Source organism: Dendroctonus ponderosae, unplaced genomic scaffold, assembly GCF_020466585.1.
Source record: "Dendroctonus ponderosae isolate FM_Combo_2020 unplaced genomic scaffold, Dpon_F_20191213v2 Dpon_F_20191213_4, whole genome shotgun sequence".
Lineage (NCBI taxonomy): Eukaryota > Metazoa > Arthropoda > Insecta > Coleoptera > Curculionidae > Dendroctonus > Dendroctonus ponderosae.
Window position 1 is genome coordinate 4,349,421 of NW_026018611.1, and position 23,348 is coordinate 4,372,768.

General features: G+C 37.6%; 2 long non-coding RNA genes across 2 annotated transcripts in view; one reads left to right on the top strand and one right to left on the bottom strand.

Moving 5' to 3' along the window:
* Positions 1–23,348, bottom strand: part of LOC125504324 — a 173,990-nt gene that overhangs the window by 69,735 nt on the left and 80,907 nt on the right. The gene's annotated exons all lie outside the window — the stretch shown is intronic.
* On the top strand, positions 4,118–4,683 carry LOC109543993. Its single transcript, XR_002172538.2, has 2 exons — positions 4,118–4,424; positions 4,533–4,683. It is a non-coding gene; the product is annotated as an uncharacterized LOC109543993 (long non-coding RNA).

The following is a 23,348-nucleotide window of genomic DNA, read 5'->3' on the forward strand; positions in this document are numbered from 1 at the left end:
TCTGTAATAAAAGACGTGAGGAAATTCTGTCTTTTTTAAAGACAAAAATTTTTGAGGCGAAATACCCAAAAAGAAGTTTGTAAAAAAATAAAAAAATGTTTTTTGTCATTAACAGATGTCTCAAGAATAATAAGTATTTGTCAAATTGTGACTTAGTCTGAAGCTTCTTTCACAAAATGTACGCCAATATCGAATATGCGATTGTACTATTAGATACTTATGGTGGAATGCGACAGTAACATAGCGGAAGCTGGGAGGACTTAGACACAGAAATGTTTACGTCAATTTGAGGTTATCATGACAATACAAGAACAATTTCCCGTTGACAATATTGACATTTCGAAAAACTGAATTCCTACATTGAGCGAATGAATGCTGATGAATTTACCTTCTACCCTAACCTATATTTAAATGTATTTCTAGGGTTACTTGAGCTTTTGATATTTTTCTGATTTCCTGGAAAAACATTGTTGCCGACCTTCTGATGTAGTTTTGGTAAATATCTCAGTTTTTGACAAGAATATATTTTTTACTATTTATCCTGTACTCCGTACACACCCCCAGAGGAATGTAATCAAACCTAGACCAAGTGTGGAAGTGGCTCAATGTGTGGGAGTATCAATTTGAACATGGTGAAGCGCATCTAGAGACCGATTAGGACGGACTTTTGATTATTGTTCGACAATAATTCTAGATGGACAATCTCCAAGTAAAGTTCTTCGAGTTGAGGCTGGCTGACGATTCGGCCACAGCAGGGCCTCCTCGATCTCGCCACTCGTGACGTATAACAAATTGACAGCCATCAGTCATCGCTCAGTGAAAAATGGTTCGAAACGAGCTGCGAGCAACGGCCCGTGAGAAATTTGGACCAGAACCGGCTTTTGTTTACTTCTTGGTACTGCCCCATTGTGTACGTCCGCTTATCAATGCAAGATTTCAGATTAGCGATGGGTACGAGCAGCGTTCGGAAATTGGTGAACCCGAACAGGACAATTTGAGCTACGACTTCTATGCGTTTAGTCAATTTTGATTTGAAAATCTTCATTCATCGGCACTTAATGACTGGCAAGTGGCCAATGCGACTTTGCCCATTTGCTTCACGATTCCGCCCGTAGCCAAGTAATAACTTGCAAACTAATAATTGATTTCTAAATTGCGGCTACTGGAATTAATTATAATAATTCGATCGCTCGAGCATTGGTTCTGGCCGCGTTTGTTATAGCAATAATCCGCTTAATGAGTATCAGATATTTAAATACCGCAGATCAGACAACCATTAGGAGTAAGTAGTTATCTATCAATCATTACACAAATTGCAACTGCTTGCTGACTATTTGATTTAATGTGGGTCGGCTTATTACGTCGCAATCCATTAGCAGGGGCAAAAAACGGATGCATAATATTCGACATGTCAATCTGGAGCAATCCCGGTCGCTTGATTGGATCTATCAAAAACTTTCATAAGTCGAAGAGTGAAGGGTTGTGTGGACAGAATTTTACAAAATTTGCCCGTAAGATAAATCAGATTAAATGGAAAGTAACAGTTGCTCCATTTATTCGCTTGCCGAAGGCCTACCATGTCTTTTTATTTTGAAATTTGCAAAACTATCCAAAGATTTAATTAGTGTCTTAATGGCTCGCAAGTTAAATGAAAACCGCGAATAATCGATTATTCGAATGATCAACTATTCTTTCCTGGTTCGAATCGAATATGCGTAAAACGCAACCTAAAAACCCAATTTTTTAGGGATTGGAGTGAAGATTCAATTAATTAATATATTTAACCACTGGTCACGTTAAGTTATCATTGTGTGTTTGCTATTCGTCAATCTAAATTTGCATCGGCAACACTGCTAAAAAAGTACAATTTTAATCCAATCTTTTTCATTCGATCGTCAAATATCATAAGATTCTTGCAAAATTCAGTGTATTTTAGGCTGGAAAATCAATCATTAAGAATATTTTTTTCAATATCTGTACTGTTGTTTCTCTTTTAGAATTGAGCTTTCACTCTCATCTCGGATTGTATTGTTTTATAGAAGAACCCATAGCCAAAAGTGAAAACTGCCAAGCGACCCACATATTAAAAAGTAAAAAAAAAAACAAATAGTCGTTTGCTATAACCTCGGGCCACATACTATTTCGGCAAGTCCCGCCCAGATAAATCAAGGTAAATCAATAATCATTCTATGATATTCTTATCCTTCCTGGGTCTCAGTCAAAGTGTGAAGTGAAAATTTTGAAAATCGTTTATTTCATTACGTTTTGGCTAGACAACAGCGCTATCATCAGATTTAAAATTTGTCTCGACAGACAAATTTAAGGTTTCAAGAATGCAAAGACCTAAAAGAACGTTGATTTTTACCAATCATGAGTTTGTGTAAATTTTAAATCTGAGCATGGCGCTGGGGTCACGCTGAAACGTAGTGAAATAAACGATTTTCAACAATTTTACTTCACACTTTGACTGAGTCCCAGGAAAGATGAGAATATCATAACAAATACACGCAGTCAGGAAAATAAACCAGAATAATAATCATTCTTTCACCTAAAAATTCAATCAAACCATTGGATGCATAGGGAAACTGAGTTTCTTGTAGAATGCTAATCAATTGATAACTTGGGACATTTCATAAAGTCTTTGAAAACTCGACGTTTTTGTTTCATAGTGTTAAAAATATCCAAGAGAAGGGGGTGGATTTTAGGGAAACAGTTTTACTGATAAACCCTGGTCGATCACCTGTTCAATTTTTCAGTTTACTCAATGCCTTGGAATAGAAGACATTTGCGAACAGAAAAATTGTTTTGAAGAACACAACAGCTGAACATTAAAAGCATTCAACACCCGAATTTGAAGAAACTTTTAGAGCCAAAAGACTCCTAATATTAGGATAATCAAGAGTCAATTTCAGGGTTCTTTAGGGCCGCCCTCTTTGAGAAAAATATATGGATTTTTCCACCAGAGAATAATCAACCGAATCTGATGATTAATGACTTCGATCCCCAGGGTATGTTAATAATTATACGAAGCAAAGATGAGACGTTCCGGATTAGTGACCAGAGGAAAAGTGAAAAAACCACAACTGAACCGCAAGAAAATAAAAATTCTTCAAACATTTCACTGCACTTGAACTTTCCATCGTTAGTGGAAAAGAACAGTAATTAGTTTCTTTGATATCTGGCGCAGCCCCCGACTCTTGGATAAATTTCTTTAACATAAATTAGATCTAAAATAAAATCTTATTGGATCCATTCGCATTTGGGCGTAATCCGTGCCGGCAGATAAAAAATATCCCTGGGAATGAAGCAATTCCATTTCCATCGCGCGGAAAATCAAAGCGTGGAACCGATCCGGACCGAATTAGCATTTTTCCTCATTACCTCTGTCCGTGCTATTTTTCCAGATTTGGCTATGAATTTTAATTTCGACTCGGTTTCATCTTGTTTGCGGCGTTTCGTGGAGAAAATCCAATCGACCAAAAAAACTTTATTAAAAACACCCGGAATTTTCACGTCCACATAATAGTAAGATTCATTTCGTTGTTGGCACAATTATGCAAGTCGATTTATTTTCAATTGAGAACATAAAATCATTGATGGAATGTTGTGCCAGGTGCAGGAAAACTCACGCCAGTTTATTAACAATTTTATTCGGTTGTTATTCAACAAATATTGTGCAGTTTGTACAAGTCATGAAAATAAATCGGCTGCAATGCAATATGCATTTTTTTCAAATGGAATTGATAGCGACCAAGCTGTGTTAAATTCTCCGTTCTGAAGCCGATATTCAAGTTCCGGATTTTTCCAACTTCTTTAAGATTCTAAATGACCAAATGTTATGGTGCCTTATGAGATTTTTATACCCCTAACCACCGCTAAAATGTCCTCTAATCGGGACTCAAATGTACATTGAGCTCAACAATATTGTAAAGTTTGCGCTTGATTTACGGCGATTAATTCACATTAAATATAATGCTCTCTGACATTGAGATTAGCCGAGGTTAGGTATTATTTAGCTAACAACGTAAAATTAACTTTCATTGTAAAACATTAAGTGCGTTTGCAATAAATTGCAAAATTCATTTTTACTTTCAAAACGTGCTTAGAATTCACTTATTGTTGAATTTACAATTCAAATAACTTTGCTGATAAAATATTCGAAGCTATATAAATGGCCTCTTGCCACGGTAAGAAGCAATTATCACATCCGCGCTTCAAAGCTAGTTAGTTTCTGTTACTAGTAATCATGTTTTCCAAGAAAAGCCTACTTTTTGCCTTCATATTTTTAATCATCCAGTTATTTGCCACGGTGATTTCGTTGCCTGCCACTGCGGAAACAAACTCCTCCTCACTTCCTTCATGCCCTCCTCCATGCATGTATCGGTTAGAAGGAGTGTGCCATCGTTTGAAGGGATGCCACTTTGGTATGTTTTCTTATATAAAAATCTCTGTAATTCGGGCAGTTTTTTAAAATTTAGTTAGCTTACTTGTTTTTTAGTTTATCGGTAAATTATAGGCAATTTTGTTTTCAGGTCGGAATCACTCGCACAATTTCTAACAAATGCGGAGCCAAACGCATGTTCACGACAAAATCAAGAGTTTGATCAGTTTCACAGGAATTATTAGGGCCTCGTTATTGCTATCGTGTCATAAACTTAGTATAAATATAAAACTGTAAAAATCGTTGTTTCCGTTAAATCAACCAAATCCTAGTTTAACCAAAAATTCCAACTTTAAGCAAATCAAACAAAATTGTTGTATGCGGATGCCTGAAAAATTGCTTTAAGCCTGATCAAACAAACTGCACATTTCCGGTACAAGTACTTGAAGAATTCAAAAACGCGCCAATAAATTGCAAGACATTTTGGGGCACTACAACAATTTCGAAAATTTAAGTGATAAAATGCGAAATGGAATAAACAACACTGAACCAAGTCTGATGATGGCGCAAGAAGAGGCTAACATTCCCTGGCTGTAAAGTTAAATGCTTCTTGAAACAATGCGGTGAAGAAAATATGTTTATTTGACGGCCACAAGAGCGGCTTCCATGAATTACCAGCGCCGGCCGCCAAGTCAAGAAGAAAAATGACCGACGAAAAACCGCAAGCCTTTAAGTAGTTTGAAGCGTTTTAAATTTAGTTGACATGTAAATTAAAGTACCTTTTGCCACTTTTAATTAAAATGTGCGGTAAGTTCGGGGAATTACTTTGTGGGAAATCGAGGACAAATGCAACTTTTCCCCGGTAATCGAGTGTTTATCATTTGTGTTGACAAAACTACGCCCAATAAAGTAAACAAGAATAATTTGTCCCAGTAAACAATGCAACGACTCTCCTTGAGTGATAGTTCCTAGAAGACCTTCCCTTGACGCATAATAAATAAAATATTCTTTTCATTATAGTGAATTCAAAATCATATGCGACTGAAAAAGATGGTGCGGTGATAAAAAAGGGCTGAGGCCATAATCTGAAATCTGCATTTTAAAATTCCGCCCACGCATGTCGATATCACTTAAGGGCGAAAGAGCGGATAAGGGTAAGCGCGCCGCCGGGGGTGAGTTGATCCTCGCTTTTCTGCTTACGAATCAGGATGAATTTTAAGGAAAAAGCAAACAGGTTATTGAAGAAAAAGCAAGTGGAAAATTATGAAAAGCCGATTAGTTTGGATGCTAATTCTTTTCCTGAGTTCTTTTAGAGCTTATCGACAATTCCGATAAAGAGCTGCAACATTAGAGAGCAGCCACAGCAAGAAGAAGAGACTCGTAATTTGTCTTTCTGCTTGATAAATAGTTGTTTATCTTCCGAGGAAGATCTCGCTACGGGGTGTGACGCGATATCCCGTCGCTTCATCGGTAAAAAGGCACTCTAAACTTTGACCTCGCCTCTCATCAATCTGGTATTAATAGATACTCTTCACTTGATCACTGCTTACATTAGGAACATTTTTCGTAGGTATGACAAGGTTCCGATTCGTTCGAATTTTGGTACTTTCCAACCAAAACGTCTATAGACGACGATGGTTATTGCGAACCATATGGCATTTGGACAGCTAAAATATAGAAAAACTATCGTGAAATCGGCCTGTTAAAGAGGCAGTACTACGATTACTCGTAACAATAGACGCGCCAGTACTGTTTCCCGGGCACGTTTTCTATGATCGAATTCCGTAGCAAATTCCGATGAAAGGATCGAACGTCCTAAGAAAAGAGATTCTAATTTTCGTAAGATCGACGGGCCAATTTGGGCGTTATTTTTTCCGCAACGCGGCGTGAAATTACTATTACGCATACACGAGATACTTCCAGTCGAGTCACGTTGCTGGTGATTAGGTAGTTTTAGCGTGGAGCCATTTCATATTTTTGCCTCGTAACGCAGAACTCAACAGCACCGTCGAACACAAGAAGAATCATCAACCATCGATTCGGTAAAAACAGAACGATGAAAAGTCAGTAATTAACATTAATAGTTCGCAAATTTTTTAACATCAAGATTTCAAATAGAGAGCCCAAGTGAACAGTTTATAGCACTTTTAGCAAGCAACATTTTCGCTTTTGAAGACTCAAAATGTGCCCTTTTCCAGCATTGGGGCGGTTAGGGCCGAAGAAGGCCGACAGAAGGCCAAAAAAATGTTTCGTTTGTATCAAATTTGAAAAAAAAAACACAAACATGACTTGGAGGCGGGTGATGACTTGTGTGATCAATTTCAAATATACAGGGTGTTCGCGGAAAGTTGGCCTCGGGCGATATCAAGCATAGAACAGAAATATTCGAATGTTCAATTTATATAAAAAACTACATTCTTCTTTCTTCTTCTCTTCCTTTCTTCCGTAACTGTCTAGTACGTAAGTATTTTTCAATATCTACGACTTATAACAAAATCTACCAATTTTGCCGTAACTTGGTAATTTGTAACTGAAAAAATTCCGATTGCTTCAAGCAATTTGGTTCCTGTTTGAAACATTATCTGGATCCATATTTTTTTGTTCGCCAATGTTTTGGTAAAAATTAAGCACTTCAGATTAATAAATTTTCTACAGAATGGCAAATTAAAAAATGAAAAATTTCGGGGAGTTCGGCATGCTCCTAGTTGGACAAAAATTTTTTTTCCGATCTCACTTACTCAAAAGTTGGAAGACAAACACCAAAAGTTAGACAAACCAGACAAAGAGAAACCAAATAGCTCAAAATCGTTTCTGAATTTTCCGGCCATAACTTTTATTTATAAGGTGAAAAAATCAACGTTCTGATCTTGCAGCGATAACTTTTCTGGTTCGATTTTCTCGATCTTGAGCTCACGTTGAAGCTAAAACTTCATAGACAATTTAAGACACAAATTCGATAGACAGTTTCAAAAAAATCTCCTCAATTGCCACCGAAGTCCGTGATTGTGGACGATTTTCAACCAAGTGAAGCTCACCTTCAAACATTTCGTCCATTCATGCAACCCCGGTATATTGAAATTTTACCTGAAGTCGATTGAGTTTCGTCTTCAAAATTAGCCGTAGATTTTGCTTATCGGATGAAAAGATAAAAATGACCACTGCAATACCAAAAAGTTGATTTTCTTAAGATCACGGTGTAAATAAACTAAATGAGCGAAAAATTAAAAAGTGTTTTTTGAGATTCCCGGGTTTATTTTAATTCTTGAGGTATTTAAATGCAAATAGCTTCTTTTTGTCCAACTTAGAGCGTATGAAACTTTCACATATGCATTGTTTTATTTGTTATCCTGCAGCAAATTTATCTGGAGCACCAATTTTTTGGAAAAACACGTACTAAACGAGAAAAACCTGCACTAAATAACGCTACCAACAGAAATCAAATCGCTCTCAGCAATCAGAATTTATCTAGTTCTAAAGTTGGTCGAAATTTGTCTGTGTAACGACTATTTTGCGGAGCAGTTTATATACCTGCTTATCTTCATGAATTTCGGCGTTAAAAGCACAGGCATTGTAAAACTCTTTTCGAATGGTTAGCGAGTGGCTGCCGTTTTGTTTGATGTTCAACGTGCCTTTGAAATGCACATTTGAAAGCCAATTTTCTTCGGTACCGCTCTTTGAAGCGCGGAAATTGAATTTCAAAAATATTACGTTAGTTCTAATAGGTCGCTTTTTCCGCTATAGTGAGAGGCAATTTTTAACGAGGACTAAGATACTCTAAGGCCAGTTTTGTGAGCTCATTTTTGTTGATTTTCGCCACAAAAATAAAGCCAATTTAGAACGGAGTTTCAGCCAATTCAATTCGGGAGAAAGGACTCGCAGCCAATACATCTAACACACTTAACCCCAATTAACCATATGCGCGTATCCAACAATTTTCCGCTTTCAAACTGTATCCTTTCGCTTCCTCTTCATCCTTTATTTGTGTCAACAGCGAAAATAATCAACTTAAAACTGCATTATGTCGCTAAACAGCGTTAAACTCGTGTCGTCTAGTCCGGCTCGCTAATGGGGCCCCCTGGGGGGATCGCAGTGGGGCCTCTGGGCGCACCCCCTTCATGCCAACTGTTACTGATGTCGCGCGGCGTCTCTTGAGAGAACGACAAAATATGATTTTATTGTAAACATATTAAGGCCACAATTGTGCAGGGACTTTAATCTGGACTGGTTTGAATCGGAGCTGAAGAACTTTTTGGGGTTTTCACAAAAAATTACCTTTAAATTAGTGTTTTATATGTGGATCTGAAAACATGTTTGTCGCTTTCATAACAGTTTGGTTTTTTAATTGTTTGAAGATTTTTCGCTTTTATTTATGACTCTCACCAAAGAGATCATAGGCCGAGAAGAATCGCCTTGATAGTTCCAGATTCGGAAGGCAAAGAGAATAAGATGCATTTCGAGTAATGAAGAAAAGTCCACGCAAGAAGTTGCTGGTGGACTACCCGATAAGCAAAGGCACCCCAGAACCAACCGGATATCTACTTAAAGAGTTGAAGTGATAAAGTGACAAATTTCCCAAATTTCTAACGCGGCTCCGATTTGACAAAAGTAAAACTAACGCAAAGTAAATAAAATCGAGAAGAACTGGCCTCCCGAGTGGAGATGCTCTACCCGCAGAGAATTGGTGTAAAACCAGTTCTCTCCCGTATGGTAGAAGACGAAGAACAAGAGGCACAAAAGACCGAAACTTCACGGTGGAGTTTTAATTGGAGCATATGGCCGTGTCATAGTCCGCTAGATTTATAGGTTCGGAATGACTTAACTAATTTCGCTGGTTTCTTTTCATTTCAAACACATCATTAATATTTTTGTAAGTTATTGTGTGTGGCGATGGGCCACTTGATGTATGGCCGCGGCCTGCCCCGACCAATAACATTAATTTCAGGGGATCCGCGTTCGATTGTTGGTTACTTTTGTGCCCCATGCCACAACATATGAAGATGTTTTACCACTGGATCTGATTATCTGGTGTAAATAACATTGCTTGCCGACTCATTTGTCTAAGACCCTGTAACGACTCATCAGCAAATAATTATTATTCATCAAAGTCATCAGTGAAGACACTCAATCAAAATTCACCAAACTTCGATAGTTCTGAATGAAAGAGCCCTAGTTATGTGTGTTTTATATGTGGATTTATGCGAAGGCACCCGCCCTTGTTCCATACACGGTTCGATATATCCAAAACTTGGCGTGTCTAATCGCGACTAGTGCACGTTATTAAATCGCAATTTAATGATTAATCGGTGCCCAGTAAACTCCGTTTCGTTATGGGAGTCGCGGAAGTCGCCCGGTCACGTTTCACTGTTTAAAATATTATATTTATACTTTTCGCAACGAGCTGGGGGGCGCGCAAGACATCCGTTCAAAAACTCATTTGTTTTTCGTTAACGAGAAAGGGGCGGCGAGACCGCCATTTGTCGCTTGCTGCAATTTACTTTCCATACGGACAAAGTGATGAAAAAGTAACAGAATTCGATAAGCGGCGGTGAGACGATCAGGGTAAACATCATCAAACGCGACAAAGAATTAAAAAAATACTTTTGGAAATAGCAGTGAATGAAACACATTGGAATAACTGGAACATTCACTTTAAATGAAAATTCAAAGAACACTTCCTATTCCGTTTGCCTAATTCTCCATCCCTAGTAGGTTATTTCTAGTATTTAATTCTCTTCAATTGCCACCGCCAGTCCGCCAACGAAACTAACCGTAAAATTATGAGGTAGACATCAATCGAGCAAACATTAGACATTAATTGTAGCATAGCTTAACTGAGACATTAAATTGACTTAGTTTAACGCAACTTTAGTGAACTATCTTCAATGGAATCGTTTAATAACTGGTTGTCAGATCGGCTTGAAGACGGTTGGCATGTCTGTCTGGCAATTATTGTGTTTAAAGCCCTTGTGGCACGCTTTTCGGTTCTACACCGCCCTATCCACCGGAAGTTGCCGGAGTTTCACAGTGTTTTGATACAAGTTTGCGGAAGTCACTTTATAGTCGGATTTTCTCACGCAACAATAGTATTTTTTCACGTTACGTTTTATAATGTGGAAAAAACTGCTTTGTATGTAGGTACTTAATTAATGAGATCAAAATTTGTCTTACATGTTTCGCGCATTTAAGAACCATTTGCGATAGAAAATGCTGAAAATTATAAGAAATTGAATAATCAGTTCGGCACTGCAATGTAAAGTAAATTGAATCCTTATTAGGATTGCCCGACATTTTGCTAAAAAATCCGTTAACTTTCGATTTCAAATGATTTTCCCAATTTGCAACATCTTGATCATGCACATTTCCATCAGCGTCTTTAAGTTTACGCCAAAAAGTTTCGCCTCCACTTTTGCCATATCTTCACATAATTTGTTCTTAATACAATGTAAAACGTCGCCTTCAAACTAACCCAAACCATCGCCGGTTAAAATAAATTTTAAAAGAGAGACATTTTGAGAGAATTACGAAAAAGTAGAAGAACACAGGTGTATCTATTAAAAAGCCGCTCAAACAAGCTGCTCAAGAAGTAGCGGAATTAAGTTAGGTTGAAAAAAAAAACAGTCAAAAGACACGAGTGCAAAATTATCGCAAGATTATTGAAAATTGTACTGCCATTGAGCACAGTCCTTTGAGGCATCCTTACGTGACACAAGAAAGAGAAACACAAAAACGAATATTAAGAAGCCACGAAATCGAGTTGTTGAACAAGCAGAAATATTTTCTTGAAATGGAGGAAACCAAAAAGTAAAACACAAACAGGTATACTTATTAAGAAGTCTCGCAAAGTCGCAAACAAGCTGTTGAAAAATCAGAAGAATTAAGTTAGATTGGAAGAAAACGAAGCAGAAAAACAGCCAAGGGGAAAGTGAGAGCACATTTTAGGGACCAGAAAGAAACTATTGCAAAATTATCGCAAGATTATTGAATATTTTTGAAAAAATGCTGCAATTGAGCACATTCCGTTGAAGCATCCTTACGTGGGACAAAATAACCCAAATACGAATATAAAATCAAATCGTTGAATAAGCAGAAGAATAGCGTTGGAAGGGAGGAATCCAAGAAGAAAAGCAAAAACAGGTAGGTATATTAAGAGACCTCGCAATAAATCTGCTCAAGAACCAAAAGAATTAACTTGTTCTGCAAGAAAACGAAGCAAAAAAAAACAACCAAGCCAAAACTAAAAACACAATTTAGGGATGAAAAATGAATTTATTGCAAACCTGATGCAAGAATAGATTTTTAAAAATTGGGGCGTAACAAAAAGATACACAAATTCAAATACCAAGAAGCCACGAAATCGAGTTGTTGAACAAGCAGAATAATTTTCGTGGAATGGAGGAAAGCAAAAAAAACGCAAACAGGTACATTAACAAGCCTCGCAAACAAGCTACTGAAGAAGCAGAAAAATTAAGTTAGATTGGAAGGAAGCCAAATAGAAAAACAACCAGAGCAAAGCTAAGAGCTCAATTTACGAGTAAGAAAAAACTTATTGCAAAATTAATGCAATATTATTTAAACAGTCCTTTGCAGCATCCTTACCTGGTATAAGAAAGAGAAACACAAATACTAATATTAAGGAGGCACGAAATCAACTCGTTGAAGAAGCAGAAGAAGTGCGTTGAAATTAATGAAACCAAGAAGAAAAACCCTTAAGAAGCAGAAGAATTCACTTAAACTAAAATAAACTGACGTGAAACCAAGAGCGCAATTCTCGGATGAGAATTCATTTATTGAATAATGCAAGAACATAGAATGTTTTGACACCATGTTGCAAATGAACACATTTCCTTGAAACATCCATTTTGGTGCAACAAAGAAACACAATACAAACGTCACGAAGCCGCTAAATCAACTTGTTGAAGCACAGATAAATTCCTTTAGAATGGAGGAAAACAAGAAGAAAAACACAAATGGATATATTAATACGCCTCAACAAGCCGCTGAAGAAGCGGAAGTATTAATTTAGAGTGGAAGAAAAAGAAACGAAAAAACATCTAGGGTCCAACTGAGAGCACAATTTAGAGTGGATCTATTGCCAAATGAATGTAAAAACATTCTTGAAAAATTGAAAAGTTTTTAAAACATGAAGCAATTGAACACATTTCCTTGAAACATCCGTATTTGACGCAACAAAGAAACACAAACGCGAATATTGCGACGCCATGATATCGACCGAAGCAGAAGAATTGCTTTGAAATGGAGCAAACCTAGAAGAACAACACAAAAAAATATATTAAGAAGGCTCGCAAACAAGCCGCCGAAGAAACAGAAGAATTAACTTAAAATGGATGAAAATTAAATGACAAAACAACTAGGGCGAAACCAAGACCACAAGAATATCAAGAAACCACGTAGAAATCAACCTGTTGAAGAAGCAGATAAATTGAGTTGGAATGCAGGTAACCAAGAAAAAAAACAAGTCTATTAAGAAGTCACACAAATGAGCTCCTGAATTAACTTAGACTGAAAAAAACGATAGAAAAAACATCTCAAGGCAAAACGAAGAGCACAATTTAGAGTCCAGAAAATATTTATTGCAAAGTTAATGTTGTTCACAATAAAGAGAAACACAATTACGAATATTGATTAGTAAAAAAATGAAGCTGTTGAAGACGCGGACGAATCACTTGGCTCGTGGGAATTGGAGGAAGCCCAGATTAAAAAACAATAATAATTGAAGCGCAAAAAGGGAATAGGAGATTTATTCGGAAAAGAAATCCCTATAAAAGAACAGTGGCGGGCATTTGAGGAAAAAAGTTTGTGAAGATCAGCAGAGACTGTTTCACTATATTTGTTGTTTGTTGGACAGTCATGAGAAAAAAGCTTCATGAGCTACAGAAGTGCGACTGATTTAAAATTTTCATCGAAAACACAAAAGAAACCAATCAAATTTTACTATGTATTTGCCACATCTACCGTGTAGAACTTGGCTTGGCTGAACTTTTCATCTGTGAAGTCATAGTTAATTTATTTTACGTTCTTCATTTTGAAGAATCCTGTATGAAAGACTACGGACATTTTTTCAGACCTGCTCATTTTCACTTTGGGTACAGTTTGCATCGTCGTTCAATGTCTGTATTTACCCAGTTGCTTCTGGTCAGGAAGAGACCCTTTTTTCACGTCATAGAACATCTTTCCCATTGCCAATTTCCCTTCCAGTACCTATGCATAAAATCATATCCTAAATATGGCCATTAAAATCCGCTCTTCCCAAGGGTTCCCCCTAAAAATCAAAAAATCTGCCGTAAACTATCTTTAGTCGGCTATTTAGGCCAAACAGGTCTGTTTTCAATCAGCAGCCATCCAAGATGATTGTTGGACTAACACATTAGGCGGTTGGTGTCAAAAGCTGGCACTTTCACAGTTGAGCGCCCCCGAAATTTACGACAGAATTTTAATTAGGTGCGTAAATTGGATAACCAATTGTCACTTTTCGTTTATTTTGTCGAAATCGGAACGCAAGCAGGAAATGCATCGGCATTTTTGTGGGGCGTTGATGGACACCGGTGCTATGCGAAGAATGCGTACCCGTTTGTTTTTCGACATCGAACTTCTGGCTTTTGGGTAACAGATGTGCGCACGTCAGCGCCGAAACACGAAATCTCATTGGGTGATTAACCAGGAAATTAATTAGCAGCTTTTAATGAAGATGTGCTTTCATAAAAAAAGCAAATTTTGTGGCTTCCTAACTGGGTCTACTTTTTTGAAGTCGATCACAAAAGTCTCAAATATTATTTAAAGAGTGGCAATGGTGAAGGTCTTCTAAAGCCTAATTAAGAAACACAGGCACACAGAGGAAGTGTGAGTGAAATTTGAGCTGAAAATTGCACCTTCAAGGCAAACACTGCTCCCTTACTCTGTAAGTTCTACATAAGTATAAGTAGCCAACCTTTGGTAAACACTTCAATTAACTAACTTTATTTAAAGTGAGTCGCTCGCGCCTACGAAATAACAGGCAAATTTCTGTATTCTTCAACCACATTTTAAAACCTTACACTGATTTGGCTCAATTTGAAGTGACGCTTCATGAAATTTCCTCTCATACTCCAGGTGACTTATGGTTTAACTCTTTCGGCTCGCTTACTCACATTATTACTATTCTCTTTACACTTGTTATTGGTTTCGCTCATTGTTCGGGCACTTCAGTAGGGAACCACAGGTAGGTGGGTTCCTTGGTCGAACCCTGGGGTGCATTAAATACGAAATAACACAGCTTTTGTCGGCTCGAAGTGGACTCAGTTCGCGCCCCCATGGCGTCGCTGATAGATTGATTTTGCTTTCGAGTTTATTGTTGTTGTGTCGGTACACTAGTCGGATCGGGTACTAACCGATAAACTAGTAGTGGATTTTAGCAATTCATTGTCATTTTTTTAGGGCAGAGTTCTTTGCTAGAGAGTCAGTTTGGCCGGAAAACGATGAGAGAGCCGCTACCGCCCGATGAAAATTTCAGTTGCACAAAAATACGAAACTATGTGATGTGCAATTTTTTTTCAAAATATTCCGACGGATTGCAATTCAGATAATTTCCGGAAAACAAGTTTTTAGAAGTTCTTTGTGCCAAACGAACGGCTAGACGCATAAATTAGTTCATCAACCTAGAAGTCGGCAATTTTATTAATTTTCCTGCAAGGCGGCAGCAGCGGGATTTCCTTCCTTCAAATTTCCTTTGCCGATGCGGAAAAAGCACGGGCACCTACATTTTCATCGAAATTTTCCCATCCATCTGGCGAGGCGTTCGCGTTAGCGCAGCGCCCGCATCCTCGGGAAACCGTTTTTCTCCGCAAAGAAAAATAATGGAAATAAAAGAGGGCTGGTGAGGGCGATTTCCCCCTAAGGTGCATCTGATTGGACGCGGGAAACTTTTCAAGAAAATTGATTTTCCCTTCAAGTGACGTCAGCCCAGCTTTTTCGTTGTCATATGGGGTGGAAAAACGACTTTCCCTTGACTCTGTCTAACAATGACCACGGAGTCGGTTTAAATAAATGGCTGTTGGAATTCGACTATCATTCCTAAAGTACCTACAGTAACTGACTTGTCCTAACTCACCACTAAATGTATATTTTCATCAAAATTAACCGTAAATTTCCGCGTGTTTGGGGCATTCAAAATCTTACATTTATTCAGTGTTGCAAATAGAGGAATTCTTTTTCTGCAGGTAAAAGCGAATACAAAGAAATAACTTTCATGAATAAATGCAATATTTTCAATCCGATCTGTTGAAACAAAGGCATGAACTCATTTATAAACAGAGCACTTTGCAAGCAACCTAAGCAGACATTATAGAAAATACTTGTATACATATTTCCTAAATATGAATCAATTTGGTTTAATGACAATAAATAAAGCGCTTTAACCGGGACACCGGAGCAAATGAAGCCATTGCTGCTGACTGCACTAAAAATGCAAAATAACGCAAAAAACCCAGAAAAGCATCTACCATCGAGACGGTCTCTTAAGGTGGAACTTGCCATAGTTGTTATTCCACCGTTCATTAATCATTATCGTATGATCTCGAAGCTAAGAGTAGGTAAACTCGTTGTATTGGCTTACGACCATACATTATTTCTTTATTTTTTTGGATGGCGTGAAAAAGATCTGAATGCGGTGGAAATTAATTGAGAATTGAGCACTAGAGTGTGACAATCCTCGTCAAAGCAACAGCGCGCGAACGAAATAGAGGGAGGTCTTTTGCAATCTAATTTGGCATAATTTTATTTTGGGTCGAAATGGGATTGTAATGAAGTTTCGATCGGTGCAATATCCGCCCCCAGAGGAATGGAAACAACATGCGGAGATGTTTCGGCCCCCTTGTGAAGTTGGCGGTGCGAGAAAATAAGCCTGGGCGAATTTTTCCCTGATATTATCAGATATATTGGGTTTTTTGCTTCTGATGCACATGGAATATTTATTGGACATTTACTTTACCAGTGATTTTTTTTGGAAATCCAACGAAAAACTCATTTGAATAATTTTATAACTCCATTCAATATTCACAAATAAAACCTTCGTACGTTATTCAAAAAGTTAACACATCTAATGTTTAACATTTGTTTGCGTTTGTTATTTTCTATTGAATCTCATTCAAAACCGTTACAAATTTTACTTTGATTCTGTCGCTTTTTTATGGAAATATATTTTATTCAAATTGAGCTAGCTTTAACAAAACCCAACTAGAGAAAACTGTTATTTTAATGTTTTTCTAATTTTGATTTGAATTTGAATGTAAATGTTCAAGAAATCTGAAAAAGTTTTCAACGATTTTCTGTCCATTAAGCGTGGCATTAAGCACCTGGTCGCGAATGTTTAAGAGCAGTTTGAGCGAGATCGAGTCTTTCACTTTTCGCAACTTTATAGTCGGTACTTACTTATAAAAATATTAAAACAAAAGCGGGTTTTTCTCAACTTCGCATCAATAAAACCCAGAAAGCTTCAAACGCGAATAATTGAGCATAGAGACATTTTAGATAAAGTTGCATTTTACTGCAATACTTACAGCTTCCAACCAACATGGAAACTTAGCAATAAATAAAAATAGATAGCGATTCTATAAACTTTCCATATTATTATAACGAATAGAATGCTGTAGATCTTAATTCTTCAGGTTTAAAACGTCGCCACTCTGTATATATAGCAGCATGTTCATGTTTTTTGCTTGTTTCTTCAAGTACGAAATATTTTGTTGTTGCATATATACAACATTCATCTACAAATCGATCAGAATACTATGGAATATTCATGTAAATCCACAATTGAGGTTTTGTTGAGGAACTTTGATTCTAAGGCTGTCTCTATGAAGCCGGAAAACCATGTCTAAGATGGAAATACCTCAGTAGCCTGTTACAACGTGAAAAATGCGACATTGTTCTTTCGAAAGAAACACTTTAAGTATAGACAATGCAATTATACACCAGACGCAAAAAATAATGAAAATTTCAGGCCTGTTCTAGTTTGTGGTGGAGAATTCATCTGTTCAAAGTTCCTTAACATCAATTCAACAATAAATTATTGTTTTCGGTTTTTTTCTTTGACATTTTACAGAATGAACAGAAGACTTGGCAGACACGTAAACTGGTATTTAATTGAAAAATTCAACTGTGCCAGAATCTGTTTTAAATGCGATTAAAATGTTGAAAAATAAAAATGTAATTCGCCCAACTGAAAAAAGCTAGAAATTCATTCACGTGGGTTTCCACATTTTCTTGGTTTTCTGACTTCTTGGTTTTTTGGACGATTGGCTTTCTGAATTTTTCGAGTTTGAACTCATTTTAATAGAGGGGAACTTAATTAACAGAACAGTTTGGACCAAAGGGGGGCTTCCTCCATAGTCCTACTGAAATTATGCAGATTTTGAGATGATAAAGCCGTTGATGTCATCTAGGAACCTGGAGAAAAGTCGCGATCAGTTTGAAACGCAGTTTCGTGGCTTTGGAGGCAAAAACAGAAAACGCAGTTGATTTGTGAATAGTTCCAGATGATTGAGAAGCTACAGCCCCCGATGGCAGGCCTGGAAAAATCCCACGGAATAATTAAAATATTAAAATAGATCTCAGCCGCGCGCTCAGTGCACCATTGGCAAGACATACATGTAAATTGTAGCACGTTTTGCGATTAGCCACGGTCGCGTTAGAAACGAGGCAGTCGAATCTAGAAATAATTTATGAGAAAAGCCAGAGAATGCCGGGCACGCTCGGATTTATGGGAAAATAAACGGGGGAACGGGCTCGTAAAAATAGAGTTTTATTCGCCATCATTCGATGGAAGGTCGGGTTACTCTTGCATCGTTCGCTCGTATGAGGCCGATATAGAGGCTCGAATTTCCTCCAATAATATCCGTTTTACTGCCCGTACCAAATAACATGATCCAATGCGCCATCCAGAACTAAACAGGTTAATGGGGACACAACATAAGTTGAGAACTTTGCGGCACATCCAGTCAGGAAGCATACATTATACTAAAGTCTTCCTATACTCGTGAAACTTCCAGGATCTGCAAAGAAATCGCATTCTAGAAAGAAAATTGGGAATAATTTAAATCCAGAATTTTTTAATGGCGCGGATATTTTAATCACCTTAAGTATGAGTTGTCTCAATTGAAAACACATGAAAATTAGGTTTCTGATCTAAGCGGAAGTTTTCGGATCGAAACTTCACAACTTATAAGTATACGATTTGCCAAAACTTTTTCCTGCTATAGCTTGGTTTCTTGCAGTTTATACGTTGGATTATATGAAAAATGAGAGCGCGATTGCTAGATTAAAAGGCAACTTCCATCTAGAATTTCTGGAAGAAAAGGGACTATATAAGAAACGCCTACAAATTCGTAGGTTTCTTCATCATTCAAAGGTTGTCCTCTTCTCTGTGTTCTTTCTGAGTATTTAAAATAAAGTGCGAAAATACGATTTTTGAGGATTTCCATCCAAAATTTCTCTGAACTAATGGAAGGTACAAGGGATACTATTTATTTTACAGAACAAGATCGTGTTTTAATAGTTCTTAATCAAAGATAATTTTACAAAAAGCATCTCTCTTCGAGTAGAACTTTTAATAGATATTCTATTCCTAAGCTGACATAAAAATTGCTTAATTTGCGCAGCTTTCTTTTTTCTCTTCACGTTGCTCAATTTTAAAAGGTTCACATTCTGCAAGAACCCGATTGATTTTTATTCAGTAGCAAAGCATACTTTAGATCCAAATAAAACGATTGTACGTGATAATATTGGTTAACTTGCAAGCACTTCTCAAGCATATGCCACAACCAATCTCATTGCATTCAGATCTACAAACCACATTACAAACGTATTTCTTTGTTCCAACTTGGATGAATTAAAAACGAGCACAAGACAAAAAGCCGTAAACAAGGTAACACTTTAAAGCCGCTTTAAAATGTCAATATTTTGTCATTAATTTTCGTCAAACCGCTCACAAACGTAATTAAGAAAGTAATGAAACAAAATAAAACCGTAGACTTTCCGGGACTGCCGGCGTTTACCCAGCAAACTCATGCCCCATTACCATTTCCTCTCTTATCGTAATTAGCACTTATTAGTGGAAATCAACGACTCGGCTGTACTAAAAGACCGACACATGTGGCTGGTGGATCATCTTCAATTTATAATCACGTCTGATATATCATGGTTATAGCAACTAATCCTTTGAGAAAAAATGGGAATATTTGCACTTTCAAGCTGGGGAACATTGCAAAAATACTGCCTAACTTTACAGACCCAACTCAGTTTAATTAAATTTCATCTTAATTACTCTAAAAGCAGTTTTCATATTAATAGCACTTTATTGCACTAGTGCATGCCGGTACCGCAAACGATCAAATCAAACGGAATTGCAGAAGACAAGTTGCATGAAGATTGTTTCCAGTTTTACGACGATAAAACGGCATTTTACTGCAGAAAGATCGAATTGAAGAACGGTAGTCGTAGGTGTTCGTTCGTGTTCAATTCGACTGCTTCTCAATTTGCTCGCAGATAAATTCGCCCAATCAACACATTTAATGGCATTTTTATACATCGCAAACAGATCTGTGTCTGAGATCGGAAATTTCTTCGCGCCCATAAAGGGTAATTGTCGCAAGATCTTCAAAAGAATTTACAATTCTATACGCTCGTAAAGTTTTACGCAATAATCGCTTTTTCTCAATGGCTGCTCGCGATGCGACAAAGAAAATTGCAATTACCATTAGCAAACATATAAATTGTATAGACTGTTAAGGATGACACGGTTGCATCATTTGCATTTGCGACTACAAAATTCACGAAACCTAACAAAGTTGAAAGCGATTTTTTAGTTTGCTCGGATCCTAAACTTCATACCTACTCTCCATCAAATTGGTGCAATTGATTTAAAGCCAACAGGATCATTCTCCAAAATAAACCCACGAATACTGAACTTCGATTCAAGAGAATTTTAATCAAACTTAAAACACAACAACTGGGTTTTCTCTCTGCTCGATTTAATCAACATTTCTGAGCAAATAGGGAAAAATGTACCAGTTTTAAGCGATTTCCTGAGCAGCATACAGGAATACCAAAACGCTTCAACTGTTTAAGAAAGTTTGAGGCCTTCCAGCAGAATTAGAATTAATCAAGAGGCACCTTCTCGGATGATTCATGTCGAAGCAAACCTTGACCACCTACCAAATAAATTTTCTAAGCGTTCAAAAAGTCGTCTAGGCATTTTACAACGGACCGGCCAACCCTTAGCTTGTTTACAGCCGTTCGCAGCACAAATTTTTATTTATATTCATGGAGGTTCGGAAAAAATGCCCAGAAAAAAGTTAATAAGTTTAGGTTCGCCAAGAAGAACTATCATTCATTGAGGACATTTCTACCACGCCCACTGCTATGTTCCAGCGGTCTTCTTATCTTTCTTGTTGTTCTTCGCTTCGCCTGCAATATTACGACGATATTTTTCCTTTTATTATTAGATTACGAGAAGTAGCCGCTAAAAGAAAAAGGTAAGTTGCACTGCACAACTCAGATGCTTTTTTGCTCGCTTGAACTGCAATAAATGCCATTATCTAGTTACGTGCGTTGCTTCAGTACATTTGATTGTCTCTTTTTACGCAAAAATATCTGCTTTTCAATGTGTTTTGTGTTACAATGTGACTCAATAAGGCCAAAGAGTGCTGCAAAGTGAGATGTATTGATCTGTCTCAATTCAAGGTTTTCTTGGAATGTATTTAAAAAAAAATTGAAGAAATTACTGGAAGTTGTGCAGAAGAATTCGTCTCGTTTAAGAAGCTCACATCAAAGAGACCCGATTTTGCCGCCAAATGATGAAAAATTGATAGACAGGGACGTGGAATAGAAGCTACCAGTTAAGTAGTTTCTTTCTGGGAAGCAGCATTGAAGATAAAGTGGCCGAAAATGAGTAGTAGCTCGTTGCTGCAAGAGGAGAGTGACTTAGCTGTTCGGACCATGGCATACTTTCATCTAACTTCAATATATCTTCTTCTACGTAGTCTAGTTCCGATTGTTTTTCAGAATATGCTCCATTAGTATGATAATTAAGAAGGTGATGCGGCTGTTCTTCCATCTTCGGCACAGGTAGAGGAACGCCGCGCGGCACTTTTGGTCAAAATAAAAAATACACGCTGCAAGATCATTAATTTTTTGGTTCATATCGTTTCGGGCAAGGTCATTATTCAGTTAATAAGCGGAACGATGTATGTGAAGTTACGTTTTTTCGCGTATACCTACAGAGATTTTCCCCGTTGCAATTCCACAAATTAAATTGAGGTTGAAAGGGGGAAAGACAAGAATTTCCTCGGCATTGATGATCCGAAAAATAAATAATGTAACTAAGATAGTGCAAATCTCGAGATTCGCTAACCGCATTCAACCCCCACGATCTGTTTCAAGCCTATTAGCTCTCATCAGGCTAAACCCAGCTGATGAGAGCTAATAGGTTCGAAACCGGTCTCTGGGGGTACCTGATGTTAGCAAACCTTGAAATGGGGGAAAAAGTGAAACGAAATTTTCGGCTTTTTGAAGACGCCTGAAGATGCAGGCCATGCGTGCTAGCGAAACGTCAGGACCAAATTTCCATTGCAAAAAATCCAAATGATTAGAAACTTAAGTTTCACTTGTTATCACGCGCCTCGGCTGGGCAACTGGTCAATGAGAGCAGTTGTTCATCTGGTCGACTACGTTTGGTATACGAGGGACTAAAGGGAAGTTAAAAGAAGTTGCCTTAGCCAACCCCATTTGTTACAAACATTGGAAAAAACGACTTTTAACAGCCTCTAAATGATCAACTCACGAACTTGGTGTTTTTTGCTCGGCCAACCGCATGGATAGAGAAATATATTCATGGCATCGTCATGATGATTGTTGAATTTGAAAAATTGAAGATTTCTTCGCTGATGGGCATTGCACGAAGTGCAATTCATACGCAGAGTGTATTCGGGCTGCGGAATGGGAAGAGTGGATGGTTCGCTTCTAGGCTACACTAGACTAGAAATCCGCACGATTCAGCATCGTTCCTTTGTTGTCGTTTCGGTTTGTTTCTGTATCAATAAGCGGTTTATAAATCAAGAGCTCCAGGCTCGCACATTCGCTCATCGCCGTTGAGGCCAAAGTGTCGACAGACCTTCGCAGCGGGAATCGCATGAACTACAAGTATCCCGTAGAGTTGAGCCTCGGCTTGCTTTGCGTTCTAGGCGAACCTAGGAGAAATTATGTGTTTTTGATGACCGTCATTTGTTTTACGTCATTGTTTTTGAAGGATTTTCGAGTCGCCGGCCCCGTTTCGGTCGTCCCTCATCGGGGCATGGGGTTTCGGGTGTTTTAGTGGTAATGCGGTTTTTCGGCTTTCTTTGTTGGCGATTCTGTCGGGCAGGCTTGATTAATTGAGATTTTTCAAATTTTACGAGTTTAGGGTGTTTCCCATCTTTTCCGGGATATAAATTTGTTGCCTGCAAGTCCGCACCTTCAAAAGATTCCTTGCCACGGTGCGCGGCAGGTGGAGGACAAACCTTTCCTAAATCATGTGATGAAAATTATTCCTCATTAATTTACTACACATTTTCGTGGCCAAGTGTTTTTATTTAAGCGATTAAAGTGGACGAAAACAAACTTGGTTTTTTTACAAACTTCTTTTTGGGTATTTTGCCTCAAAAATATTTCCACTTTTACTAAGGAAAAACTGCAATCATCCCCTGCGATTTCCTGCTTTCAAAGAGCGCATTGGTGGCGCAAAGTTTTCGCCAATGCTTACTTTAAATCATCAAGAAAATTATGTGAGTAAACACAGTGAGTTTTATGCGAAAAAAATCAAGTTTTAGATAAGTTCTATATTTTTGAGGCGGATTCATTTTTTACAAACTTCTTTTTGGGTATTTTGCCTCAAAAATGTTTGTCTTTAAAAAAGACAGAATTTCCTCACGTCTTTTAT